Genomic DNA, 14,759 nt, shown 5'->3' on the forward strand with positions numbered 1-14,759 from the left:
AGGTAGGTCATATTAGTATATGATATATATATATATATATATATATATATATATATATATATATATATATATATATATATATATATATATATATATATGTAATCTTAATTATGTGTAAGGTGGGTATGTGTAGGGTGGGCCAAGGACCACTCTTGCCTCTACATCCTTACGCCCCTGGTTGGAGAGATGAAAAGAAGGCAATAAACAACTTAAGAACGTGAATTAGGGCATATGCCTCAATTCTGTGACAAATTAAAAAAAATACTTCATCGACCGCCGTTAATATTTAGAGATATAATGACAAAATGTAATAAGGGTAGCCTTGTAACCACTCGATATATTTTAATATATTCGAATTTTCGTCCTTAATTACGTTAAACTTTAGGCTAAAAAATAAGTTCATGAAAGGTCGCGTCACTATGAGAGCAGGTTAACATTTATAGATTATATAAGCTACCACGATCTCAGAAATATAAATTTCGCAACAATCCGACTCATTATGGATGAGATATGACTTTTATAGTAAATAAATATTTACCGTGCGTAAGAATTTACAACAACGAAAACTACAAGGATAATGGTGGACTTTTGGAAAAAGTCACCAAAAGGACAATTGTAGTGTTACTTAAAGTAGGAATTATGAGACAAATAACACATAAATCAGAAACTGTATGAAGGAGTTATGATTTTTATAAAATCATAACGGTAATAAAAAAGTAGTCGAAAAAGGAAAGTCAAACCTAGCCAAAACAACCAAGAGGAATGTTGTAGTGTACGTCGATACCTACATGAATATATGAGTCGTTGAAAAAGGAGTTCGTATGTGAGAGTTACGGAATTTCAAAGTTGAATTTTTACCAGCACACAAGCCCGCACGCAGTGCGCTGTGTGCAAACTGACACACGATTCGTATGGATATGGGGTGATGTAGCACACGGAGAAGACGAAAAGTGGCAGGTTTCCCCCCTCCCCCCCCCCCCCCCCCCCCCCCCCGGTGGCTCACGCAAAAACGCACGACATGCACACCAAATTATGCTATAAATATCAGAATTTGACAGACCTTTATCCACACCTGTCAAATTCACTTTCTCACTCTCTTGATCTGCGTGCTACTGCCCTTGATCGTCTCTCGAAGTTCAGACTTTCGATTTCCACCCTACAACAATGGTATGATAACTCACAGGTGAGTCCACTACCCTATTTTTCAAACGTTTCAAGGGGAGGATACATGCTAAAATGCAACTATTACATAGTTATTACTAATCGTAGTTAAATAATTATGCTCATAACATTAGGATGATATTATTCCCGGTAAATACTCTGCCCAACTTTTAAGATTAATATTATGCCTAGTTGTTATACCGACTTTCATTGATAGATAAGATCAAACCAATTTCTCGGCCAGAAAAGACCGATTTAATTTATGCTTTTTAAAATAAAATCAGAGAAATCTTTTTAAAAGATGTTGCGGAATTGGTCCCCAAACAACATATGATAAAAGTTTATCAAAACCCTTCATTAAGAAGGTATATATTTTCCATATATATCAAAACCTCGGGATGTCATGTTCTGATACAGATCAAAAGCATAAACAAGATATTATAAGCCTTTCAACAGTTATTTACAACTACTTGCCTATAATCCAAAAATCTCTCGTCGTCCTCCGACTATGCTCGGGGTCCACTACCTGTAACATAAAAACTGAGTGGGTCAGGCTTCGGAGCCTGGTGAGCATATAGAGTTTTCAACCCACAGTAATAATAAACTTTATTAAGTTCACCAATCAACAATAACCCTGATTACCCATTCCCGTTATCCTCACTTTACGTCCCTAAACTCTTTTCACAAGGGACCTAGCCTAAAGAATATCATCGGGATGGACACTACTACTAAGGGGTTTCCTCAGCCATACATGTCCTAAAGGCAACCATGAGGGGGATGGAGTACAGCGAATGAACACTCTTAGTTCATTAACACCTACAGGTTGCAGACCTGCTAATGTTTCCCACTGGACTATCTAGAAAGTCCGTGGTCGCCATCCAAACTCCGCTAGATGACTGGATCTCAAAACACATCGAGGTCTCTCATCACTTTTATTTTATCACACATCACTATCTACCCATGTTTTACCCAACATATTTGTAGATAAAAATACATATACATTTTAAAACTTGTATAAAACATTAATTCAACAGTCACCTCAGTTAAACAATTAATATAATTACACGTAGCACGTATTTCATATAAAATACTTCATATCTAGGTGTAAGATGAAGGTGACTATACACTCACATGATTTGATGATAATCGGGTAGCAATTCGTTTCCTAAAACGATCGTTTCTAATAAAACCAGGAGTTTTATTGAGAAACCGGGCTTTGCAAAGGTCGGGCTTCGAAACCGAAAAGATAAATTTTCCGGGCTTCTCAGGCACTTCGTGGAGTATTCTGGGGCTTAGAATTGATATCGGGGCTTTGGGGGATGTTAAGATGAAAGAAATATGGGTTTAAGGGCTAAAAATGACAAGTTTCCAAAATATACCCGGGAGGTCTCACACCCTTCTATATATATGGGCGAGGCTTCTGATCCAAGGGCTTAGAAGAGGCCATGCGTCGCAGATCCGAAGCTCGCAGGGGATGGCTCGCACATGGTCTGCGCATGCGAGGGGCTCGCTGTCGCCACCTGATTGGACTGCGGTCTAGTCGAGGCTTCGGACGTGGCTCCTTCTGCGAGGCTCGGACGAATGAGTCACTACACACGCGTCGGATGCGAGGCTTGCCACCGAAGTTTATACGTGTAGTCAGCGAATTGGACCGCAGCTCGGACTCGGAAGGACATAACACGCCTCACCAGGTGGCTTCGTGACTCAGCAGCTCGGATACGTAGCACGTTTTGAGCGAGGGTGACGTGGCCGAAGTCCACATGTGTGAAATTCCTCTGTTTTGGGGATTAATTTTTATTCTTAATTAATTAAGCCCTAATAATTAAGCATAAAACACATAATTCACATAATATTCACATAATTCCTTTTCATTTCTTCAAAATGAGTTACAAAGGTTAACCTAGACTATTACCTCAATATAAATGCCTAGGCTAGAAACACGAGTGTTACAATTCTCTCCCCCTTAGGATGATTCCGTCCCCGGAATCACATATCACTAAACAACTGCGGGTAGCGACTCATCATGTCACTCTCCGTTTCCCAAGTGAGATTTGGTCCATTCGTATGTTTCCAGCGCACAAGCACTAAATCGACCATCTTGCGTCATAACTTCATAGTCTTACGGTCAACGATTGCCTTAGGTTCTTCGATCAACCTCTTGTTTTCATCCAACCTTAACTCAGAAATCGGAATTATGTCGGGCACATCTCCCGTGAACTTTCTCAAATAACACACATGAAAGGTGTTATGAATACCTTCCAGTTCTTCTGGTAATTCTAGCTTGTAAGCTTGATTCCCGATCTTCTGAAGAACTTTGAACGGTCCAATAAACCTTGGACTCAACTTTCCTCGTTTCCCAAATCTTATAAGTCCCTTCCACGGTGAGACTTTAAGTAAAACCGAATCTCCAACTTCAAAGGTTATCGGTTGTCTTTTCTTGTCAGCATACCTCTTTTGTCGATCTTGAGCAGCTAACATCCTTTCCCTTATCACTTTTAACTTTTCAGCAGTCTGATGGACTATTTCAGGTCCCATAAACTGCTTTTCTCCAGCTTCCAGCCAACATGATGGCGTTCGACACTTTTCTCCATACAAAGCATGATAAGGTGCCATCTTAATGCTTGAGTGGAAACTATTATTATAGGAGAATTCTACTAGAGGTAAGTGTTCATCCCAGTTACCTTGGAATTCTAGGGTACATGCTCTTAGCATATCCTCCAATGTCTGAATTGTTCGTTCGCAATGACCATCGGTTTGTGGATGGTAAGTTGTACTTAAACACAACTTGGTACCCAATTCCTCTTGTAGACTCCTCCAAAATCTTGAGGTAAAACGACTGTCATGATCAGATACGATCGTTAACGGAACACCGTGAAGCCTCACAATTTCCTTCACGTAAGAATTCGCAAGTTTATCCATAGACCATTTCTCTTTGGCTGCTATGAAATGCGCATTGTTAGTGAAGCGATCAAGGACCACCCAAATCAAGTCGTGACCGTTCCTTGTTCTCGTCAGTTTAGTCACAAAATCCATGGTGACGTCTTCCCATTTACCCATGGGTACGGGTAAAGGTTCTAAACTCCCATACGGTTTCTGATGTTGTGCCTTAACCCTAGCACAAGTTACACACTCTGCCACATACTTAGCAACATCGAGCTTCATCGTCGGCCACCAATAATATGGGTTTAGATCCCTATACATTTTTGTACTGCCGGGATGAATCGAGTACATGGTCTTGTGAGCTTCTTCCATCAGAAGATCTCTTACTCCGCCCATTTTAGGTACCCAAATCCTATCTTGGAATACCTTCAACCCTTGGTTGTTTGTACCGAATACTAACGTTTTGCCCAAACGTTCTTCCTTTCGGTCATTTTTCTCTAAAGCTTCCTCTTGAGCTTTCTTTATACTTTCCACAATTGTCGAGACAACTTCAATTCTCAACACTCTTGGCCTTTTCTTTTCAAGGTTTACCTTTCGACTGAGAGCATCAGCAACAACATTTGCTTTACCAGGGTGGTAAAGTATCTCACAGTCGTAGTCCTTGAGTAACTCTAGCCAACGCCGTTGCCTCATGTTTAATTCCTTCTGATTAAAGAGATATTGAAGACTCTTATGATCAGTGAAAAGTTTACACTTTGTGCCATAAAGATCATGCCTCCATATCTTTAAGGAAAATACTACCGCTTCCAACTTCAGATCGTGAGTGGGGTAGTTCTTTTCATGTTCCTTCAATTGCCTTGATGAATACGCTATCACTTTATCCCTTTGGGTCAGAACACAACCTAACCCAACTCCAGATGCATCGCTATAAACTGCGAAGTGATCAACTCCTTCAGGCAACGAAAGAATCGGTGCTTCACACAATCTCTTCTTCAACTTCTCAAAGGCTTCCTTATGCTTCTCATTCCAAGCATAAGTAGCTCCTTTGTGGGTCAAAGCTGTTAATGGAGTAGCAATCGAAGAAAAGCCTTGGATAAACCTTTGGTAATATCCAGCTAATCCTAAAAGGCTACGAATCTCCGTAGGGCTTTTTGGTTGTTCCCACTTCATCACAACTTCAATCTTTGCTGGGTCAACCATTATTCCTTCTTGGTTAACCACATGACCTAAAAATTGGATTTCTTGAATCCAAAATTCACATTTGAAGAACTTTGCATACATCTTCTCTTTTTTCAGGACTTCTAGCACTTCATGCAGTTGCTTTTCATGCTCCTGCTTGCTTTTCGAATAAATCAAGATGTCGTCTATGAATACTATCACGGATTTATCTAGGAATGGTTTACAAACCCTATTCATTAAATCCATGAAAGTTGCTGGGGCATTGGTTAGTCCGAACGACATAACCAAAAATTCATAGTGTCCATATCTTGTTCTAAACACAGTCTTTTCGATATCATGCTCTCTCACCTTTAGTTGATGGTATCCCGACCTAAGATCGATCTTCGAGAAATAGCTCAAACCTTGCAATTGGTCGAACAGGTCATCGATCCTTGGCAACAGGTACTTGTTCTTTATCGTCACTTTGTTCAGCTCTCTGTAATCGATGCACATTATCATGCTCCCGTCTTTCTTCTTTACAAATAACATAAGGGCTCCCCAGGGTGATGAACTAGGTCGAATGAAACCTTTGTCTAATAACTCCTGAAGTTGTGTCATAAGTTCTTTCATCTCTGTTGGTGCTAATCGATATGCTGCTTTTGCTATCGGTGTCGTTCCTGGTAACAAGTCGATACGAAATTCTACTTGTCGATCAGGGGGCAATCCGGGAAGATCTTCGGGAAAGACTTCCGGATAATCACACACCACCGGCATATTCTGCACCTCTTTCTTTTCCATCTTAGCATCGATCACGAACACTAGATATTATGTACATCCCTTGGCCAAACACTTTCTGGCTTTCATTAGAGAAATGATTCCAGAATTTACTCTGCGTTTGTCTCCATACACCATAAACGACTCCTTCCCTGGCGGGCTTACTTTTACTATCTTCTTTCTACATAATATTTCTGCATCGTTGGCGCTAAGTCAATCCATTCCTAAAACTATGTCGAATCCATTTAACTCGATAGGAAATAATCCCTCATGGAACTTATTCCCATCCAAGTCAATGAGGATGTTTTTCATATGATGGCTAACAGGTACAAACTTGCCACTAGCAATCTCGACTAATAAGGCATTAACTAGCCTATCTACAGGCAAAGCTAGCTTTCTACCAAATTCATGCGATATAAAGGAGTAATTGGCTCCAGAATTAAACAAAATTTGGGCAGGCAATTCATTTACGAGAAAGGTACCTGAAGCGACATCGACTTCTTCTTTTGCAGCTTCAAGTGTCATCTGAAAGGCTCTCGCCTCCGGTTTTGGCGGTAGATTGGGCTTTGTTGCATCCTTCCTCTTTGGACAGTCTTTAAGAACATGCCCTACTTCATGGCACTCAAAACATACCCTCTTGTCGGACGGACACACGTTGGCATAATGCCTAGTATTTCCACATTTGAAGCAAGTCACCTCCTCACTACATTTCCCAGAGTGCTTTTTCTTGCACTTCTCACACCATTTCGCTTCACCTCCTCCTCCTCCAAACTTCTTGGACTTAGAAAATTTGCTTTTCTTGTTGGAACCTGAAGTTCCTTCAAATTTTCTCTTTTCACCAACTTCTGCCCTCTCCAGACCCTTCTCTCTGATCTGAACCTCAACATTCTTAGCAGCCCAGATGGCGGCTTTCAAAGTGGTTGCTTGCTTAACCATCAGACCAAAGTCCGCTGGTAATCCGAGGGCAAACTTGTTGACCTTAGAGAGTTCAGTTGGAACTAGATGAGGAACAAGCTTCATCTTTTCCATAAAACTAGCATCGTATTCAGTAACGCTCATCTTTCCTTTCTTTAAATTCTGGAACTCATTATTAATTTCCAGAAGATCCTGCTCAGAGCAGTACTTCAATTTCAGTTGTACCACAAAATCTTCCCAAGACATCTTACTAGCTTCTCCCTTGGGCATCGAATTAGCTAGTAACATCGACCAGCTCAACACACCAGACTTTAACAGAGGAATTGCAAGTGCAGTCTTTTGTTTGTTGCTGCACTCGCAACTTTCAAACATCGTCTCCATTTCGGAGATCCAATTCATGACTTCCACCTGTGTCGGACTTCTAGATAGACACGGCGGTTTAGATGCCATGAAATCTTTGTATTTGCACCCGCGTCCATCATCTCCTCCATCCTGGTTGTCTTGTCTAACTATCGGTGGGTTGGCTTGACCAAAAGTCCCACTGTAGTTCCCTTCTACTGAATGCCCTTCATCCAATACGGGCTGCTCAACAGGCATCGTAGTCTCTTCCCTATGTTGTTGTAGTAATCGCCTTGTCTCCTCCATCTGGCGATCTAACATCATCTGGATCATTGCTTGTACCCCAGCCATCATCATTGGCTCGGGTGTAGCTCCTACAACAGGTACTTGCTCAACTACTTGAGGTTGAGGTTGTTGATCCCTGTTTCTGTTTGCATTTGTAGCTCCACTACGAGTTCTTGCCATTACAATCTATATAACGAATAAAGCGAATTTAGGTCTTTATCCTTGTTAGACATATTAATTCCCTTATCACTCCGAAACGTTTACATGTTAGTTCTAATATCATAATCATACGCTTAGAATCCTACACACATAAGGTTTCCAAATCCGGTCGGCAATAGACCATAGATCCGAACAAATAATGGCACACATGGCAAACACATAGCATTCTAAGTTTAAGTTTATAAATTCTACAATTTCTTAGTTCGCTTAAACTAATGCTCTGATACCAACTGTGACATCCCCTAATTTCTCGGCCAGAAAAGACCGATTTAATTTATGCTTTTTAAAATAAAATCAGAGAAATCTTTTTAAAAGATGTTGCGGAATTGGTCTCAAACAACATATGATAAAAGTTTATCAAAACCCTTCATTAAGAAGGTATATATTTTCCATATATATCAAAACCTCGGGATGTCATGTTCCGATATAGATCAAAAGCATAAACAACACATTATAAGCCTTTCAACAGTTATTTACAACTACTGGCCAATAATCCAAAAATCTTTCATCGTCCTCCGACTATGCTCGGGGTCCACTACCTGTAACATAAAAACTGAGTGGGTCAGGCTTCGGAGCCTGGTGAGCATATAGGGTTTTCAACCCACAGTAATAATAAACTTTATTAAGTTCACCAATCAACAATAACCCTGATTACCCATTCCCGTTATCCTCACTTTACGTCCCTAAACACTTTTCACAAGGGACCAAGCCTAAAGAATATCATCGGGATGGACACTACTACTAAGGGGTTTCCTCAGCCATACATGTCCTAAAGGCAACCATGAGGGGGATGGAGTACAGCGAATGAACACTCTTAGTTCATTAACACCTACAGGTTGCAGACCTGCTAATGTTTCCCACTGGACTGTCTAGAAAGTCTGTGGTCGCCATCCAAACTCCGCTAGATGAATGGATCTCAAAACACATCGAGGTCTCTCATCACTTTTATTTTATCACACATCACTATCTACCCATGTTTTACCCAACATATTTGTAGATAAACATACATATACAGTTTAAAACTTGTATAAAACATTACTTCAACAGTCACCTTAGTTAAACAATTAATATAATTACACGTAGCACGTATTTCATATAAAATACTTCATATCTAGGAGTAAGATGAAGGTGACTATACACTCACATGATTTGATGATAATCGGGCAGCAATTCGTTTCCTAAAACGATCGTTTCTAATAAAACCGGGAGTTTTATTGAGAAACCGGGCTTTGCAAAGGTCGGACTTCGAAACCAAAAAGATAAATTTTCCGGGCTTCTCGGGCACTTCGTGGAGTATTCCGGGGCTTATAATTGATATCGGGGCTTTGGGGGATGTTAAGATGAAAGAAATATGAGTTTAGGGGCTAAAAATGACAAGTTTCCAAAATATACCCGGGAGGTCTTGCACCCTTCTATATATAGGGGCGAGGCTTCTGATCCAAGGGCTGAGAAGAGGCCACGCGTCGCAGATCCAAAGCTCGCAGGGGATGGCTCGCACATGGTCTGCGCATGCGAGGGGCTCGCTGTCGCCTCATGATTGGACCGCGGTCTAGTCGAGGCTTCGGACGTGGCTCCTTCTGCGAGGCTCGGATGGATGAGTCACTACACACGCGTCGGATGCGAGGCTTGCCACCGAAGTTTATGATGGGTTTTGGCCATATGAACATTCCTATGTGCACATGCAACCCTAATGCTTGGATCTAGGTTTCTCTAATTGAACATACTTTGAATCCAAGACTTCTAATGGCTAATATACAATAACAATAATATGAAATCAGAGATTAGAAGTTTACCTTGAATCACTTGCTTGATCTTGTTGTCCTTGAGGCTTTAGAGTCACAATTGCCACTCCTCTAATGGCTTACAAACACCAACTAGCAAGGAGGATGATTTGAGAGAGAGGAGGGAAGAGAAATTCGGCCAGGGTTTCTTCTCTAAGCATAAGTGCCAAAATCCCTTAGCCCTTGGGGTCTATTTATACTTGTAAGGCTCCTAGGGTTTCACCCTTAAACCCTAATTGGATAACTTAAGCCCTAAGCAATCCAAATCCTTTCCATGATAAGCCTTGGACGATTTTATGGCTATCCTTAGCCCTAGAAATCGTCCACCCCTTATCCATAAAGGATATATAGCCCAAAGTGCAACTATCAAACAATTGACAGTTTATACCCCTTTATTTAATTAATCTCTTTAAGTCACCAAATCAATTCCTAATTAATTTATGACTTATATTAATCAAATAATAATATTATTATTCCTTATATTATTCTTATAATATATTAATAATATTCCTTCTCTCATTATAAATCATATTGTCAAGTTGCTATGGTGAAGGCAACCCAAAAGGACCATGCTCAACCGGGTCAAATACTTGCCTAATATAGTTGTAGCCTTAAACACTATTCCAACAGTCTCCCACTTGGATAAGTCTAGTAACTATATATACAAGTATATTCCGATTAGCAATCGTATCTCTCAAAGACGCTGTCAAACTCTGATCTAACCAATCTTGTCCTTAAGATAAGGGATCGTACAGTCATCTGTTTAGACATCATGCTGACAATTCTATGGAACAATTTGTCTAGCATTTGGTTTCTCGATCTCCGATTCATTTGACATACAACTTAATCGAACACATCAATTCAGTTCTGACCGGGCCTGGCACATAAGTCAAATCAAATCATCGAGCGGCCGAGATATCGCTTTTACCCTCTTGGGATAAAAGTAACAGATAAACTTCGACTTATATGCATTTACTTATTCATTAATCATCCATACACAACAATGCGTTTTATAACATCAAGTTACTGATGCAGTTTCGCATTATCAATGTACAACCAATCAACAAATAACAAACTATATATCTTGGTTTTAAGACTATATGATATTATCGTCTTGCGATCACCCCTTTTATCACATTCCATAAGGTGATTCCAGCAGGCGCGAGTTTGTTCCAATGCTCAAAACTAGTTCATAAGCACTCATGGACGTTGTAGCAAACTTTTGCTATGTCTAATACCATTTAGACAATCTACACACCAATTCATGACAATCTTCATTCATACCTACTTCTAACATATGAACGATTGTGGACAATTTGAACAATTCGATTATTCTTAATAAACTCAATTATTCTGGAAGTCAAAATATGCAAAATGAAACAATAGTTAAACATTTAACATAAGACAGTAACATTACTCATAAATAATACTCTTTTATTTAATCATCAAATGTTAATTACATTTATCTATTACACGTTTCTACTACTATCTAATCTATACTAATATCATCCTTCAGCCCAATACTCCTAGCATGCTGCAAGTGCTTAACCCTACTCAGTCCCTTCGTAAGCGGATCTGCTGGGTTATCTTCTGATGATATCCTCTTCACTACGAGTTGTCCTTCTTCTACACGATGTCTAATAAAGTGATATTTTCTGTCGATATGTCTATATCTACCATGATCCCTTGGTTCCTTGGTCAAGACAACCGCTCCTTCATTATCACAGAAAATCTCCATGGGCTCCTTTATGGTGGGTACAACTCCAAGATCACCGATGAAGTTCTTTAACCATATTGCCTCCTTCGACGCTTCGCTCGCTGCAATGTACTCTATTCACACGTTGAATCAGCTATGGTTTCTTGCTTGGAACTTTTCCAAGTTACTGCTCCTCCATTCAGGGTAAAGACCCAGCCCGACTACGAACGGTAATTGTCCCTGTCGATCTGAAAGTTGGCGTCACTATACCCTCGCACCTTCAATTCATCACTCCCTCCGAGGACCAAGAACCATTCCTTCGTCCTCCGAAGGTACTTAAGGATATTCTTGACCGCAATCCAATGGGCTCTGCCAGGATTCCCTTGATATCTGCTAACCATGCTCAAAGCAAAGGCTACATCAGGGCGAGTACAAGTCATAGCATACATGATTGAACCAACTGCGGAAGCGTATGGTACTCGACTCATTTCTGCTATTTCAGCTTCGGTACTCGGACTTTGAGTCTTACTCAACTTGGCATTACTTTGTATCGGTAATTCTCCCTTCTTCGAGTTTTCCATACTAAAACGTTTTAGTACCTTATCTAAGTAAGTGTTCTGACTAAGTCCTATTAGTCTCTTACTTCTTTCTCTCACTATCCTTATTCCCAAAATATAGGAAGCCTCTCCGAGGTCCTTCATAGCAAAGCACTTCCCGAGCTAGGACTTAACCTCCTGCAGAGTCGGGATGTCGTTTCCTATGAGCAATATGTCATCGACATATAGAACGAGGAAGCAATACGTCCGGGCACATTATCAACCAAATTCCAAACTTGGTTGTCATACATGGACTGGATCTCGCTGTCCATTGCCTCTTTCCATTTTGCAGACTCCGGGCCTGCCATAGCTTCCTTATAGCTATTAGGTTCATCTATATTTATTAACGTACCATCACTAATATACGTATCCCCTTCGGTAGTAATATGAAAACCATAAAACTGGGGTTGAACTCTAACTCTTTCGGAACGTCTAAGAGGTAAGGACTCGTCAATCGGTTCAACCAGAGTTTCCTCCTTGGGTTGAGTGCTAGCGGTAGAGGTTCCTTCATTTATCGATTCTTGAATCTCTTCAAGCTCGATTTGCCTCCCACTGTCTCATTGGCTTATGAGTTCTCGCTCTCGAAAAACTCCTCTCCTCGCAACAAAGACAACATTGTCCTCCAGTCTATAGAGGAGATATCCAAAGGATTTCTGTGGGTAGCCGACGAAAATACATCGCTCACTACGAGGTTCGAGCTTGTCGTGAGTATCTCGTCTTACAAAAGCCTCGCAACCCCAAACCTTGATATGTGCCAACGAGGGAGCTTTCCCTGTCCACATCTCGTGAGGTGTTTTGGCAACCTTCTTAGTAGGGACTCGGTTAAGGATATGGGTGGCGGTCTCTAAGGCATACCCCCAAAAAGAGATAGGTAGTGAAGCACGACTCATCATAGAGCGAACCATGTCTAACAAGGTTCGATTACGCCTTTCTGCCACACCATTCAACTGCAGTGTCCTAGGTGGCGTCAATTGTGAAACTATTCCACACTCCTTGAGATAATCGTGGAATTCAAGACTTAGGTACTGTCCTCCTCGATCGGATCGAAGCATCTTGATTTTCCTGCCCAATTGATTCTCCACTTCATTTTTGAACTCTTTGAACTTTTCAAAAGTTTCCGACTTTTGCTTGATTAAGTAAATATACCCATATCTACTATAGTCATCGGTAAAAGTCACATAGAAGCGGTTTCCATCCTTCGTGGTTGATCTAAACGGTCCACATACATCGGTATGTATTAGGTCCAATAGACCCTCACCCCTTTCACATGTACTTGTGAAGGGTGACTTAGTCATCTTTCCAAGTAAACAAGACTCGCATGTGTCATCTTCCCTAAGGTCGAATGACTCCAACACTCCATCCTTTTGGAGTTGGGCTATGCACTTCTTGTTGACATGTCCAAGACGACAATGCCACAAGGATGCTCTATCCACACCATTGGAATAATCCATGCATAAAACATCATTTCCTAAGTTATCTACAATCATAACAGTTTCATAAATTCCATTACATGGTATAGCTTCAAAATACAAGACACCATTTAGATAAACAAGAATAGAACCATTCTCATTATTAAAAGAAAATCTAAAACCTTGTCTAAACAAACCATGAAATGAAATGATGTTTCTAGCCATTTCTGGCGAATAGCAACAATTGTTCAAATCTAAAGATAAACCATTCCTAAGCACTAAAGAATACACTCCAATCTTGGTCACAGGCGACGATCTTCTGTTCCCCATGATTAGATTTATTCTTCCATGCCCCACATCCCTATTTCTTCTTAGTCCCTGCAAATCGGAACAAATATGGTAACCACAACCGGTATCAAGGACCCAAGAATTAGCATGAGATGAATCATTAGATTTAATTGTATAAATACTTGCAAAAGATGGCTTGATCTTTCCTTCCCTTATGGCTTGCAGGTAGTCTGGGCAGCTTCTCTTCCAGTGCCCTATTTTATGGCAATGATGGCACTCTGCCTCCTTAGGGTTAGGACAGGGTTTAGCAAGATCAAATTTGGTCCCACTAGAAGAGGAACCATCTCGGGACTTTCCTTTGCAGTAGCTCTTAGACGGAGCCTTCCTCTTCTTGCCTCTTCCTTTCCCAATGGCCAAAACAGGAGCAACAGGTGGATTGGGAGTGGGTGCAACAGACTTGTCCTTTAGGTTGCTTTCAGCAACCCTAAGGAGACCTTGGAGCTTGCTTAGGGTGACCTCATCCTTGTTCATGTGGTAGGTCATCCTAAATTGATTGTAACACGGAGGCAAAGAGTGAAGCACCATGTCGATCGCCAAGTCTTCCCCAAAGTCAACATTCAACTTGCGAAGACGATCGACATACCTTTTCATCTTTTGCAGGTGCACGGTAAGAGATTCTCCATGACCCATTTTAGCGGAAATCATGTTAGTGAAAATCTCGTAACGCTCTTGCCTCGCGTTTTGGTGGTATCTCTCCAACAAGTCTTGGTGCATTTCATACGGATACATGTCCTCATAGGACTTTTGGAATTCGGCATTCATGGTGGCTATCATGATGCAATGTACCTTCGTTGCATCACGCTCGTGAGTTTCAAAAGCGGTCATTTCAGCCGGAGTAGCGATTTCTGGGTTGATTTTCTCGAGCTTCTCATCTAGGACATACTCCTTGTCCTCATAGCGAGCAATTGTGCGAATGTATCTTATCCATTCGCTAAAGTTCGTCCCATCGAAAGTAACCTTTTGACAAAGGCTCATCAATGTGAATGAACTAGCAGCAACGTTGTTTGCGTTCGACATCTACAAATAGAAAGGAAAAGGATAGATTAGAATATGAATCCCTACCCAATAAGAAAAATTAGGGCTAGGATCCAACAACAATATTTACATATTAGAAAAGGGATGCCGTAATATAACATGCAAACAATTTGAAGGTAAGTGAATGACGATTCACTAATTCTCCACCACATAACTTTAAGTT

This window comes from Lactuca sativa, chromosome 8, assembly GCF_002870075.4.
Source record: "Lactuca sativa cultivar Salinas chromosome 8, Lsat_Salinas_v11, whole genome shotgun sequence".
Taxonomy (NCBI): Eukaryota; Viridiplantae; Streptophyta; class Magnoliopsida; order Asterales; family Asteraceae; genus Lactuca; species Lactuca sativa.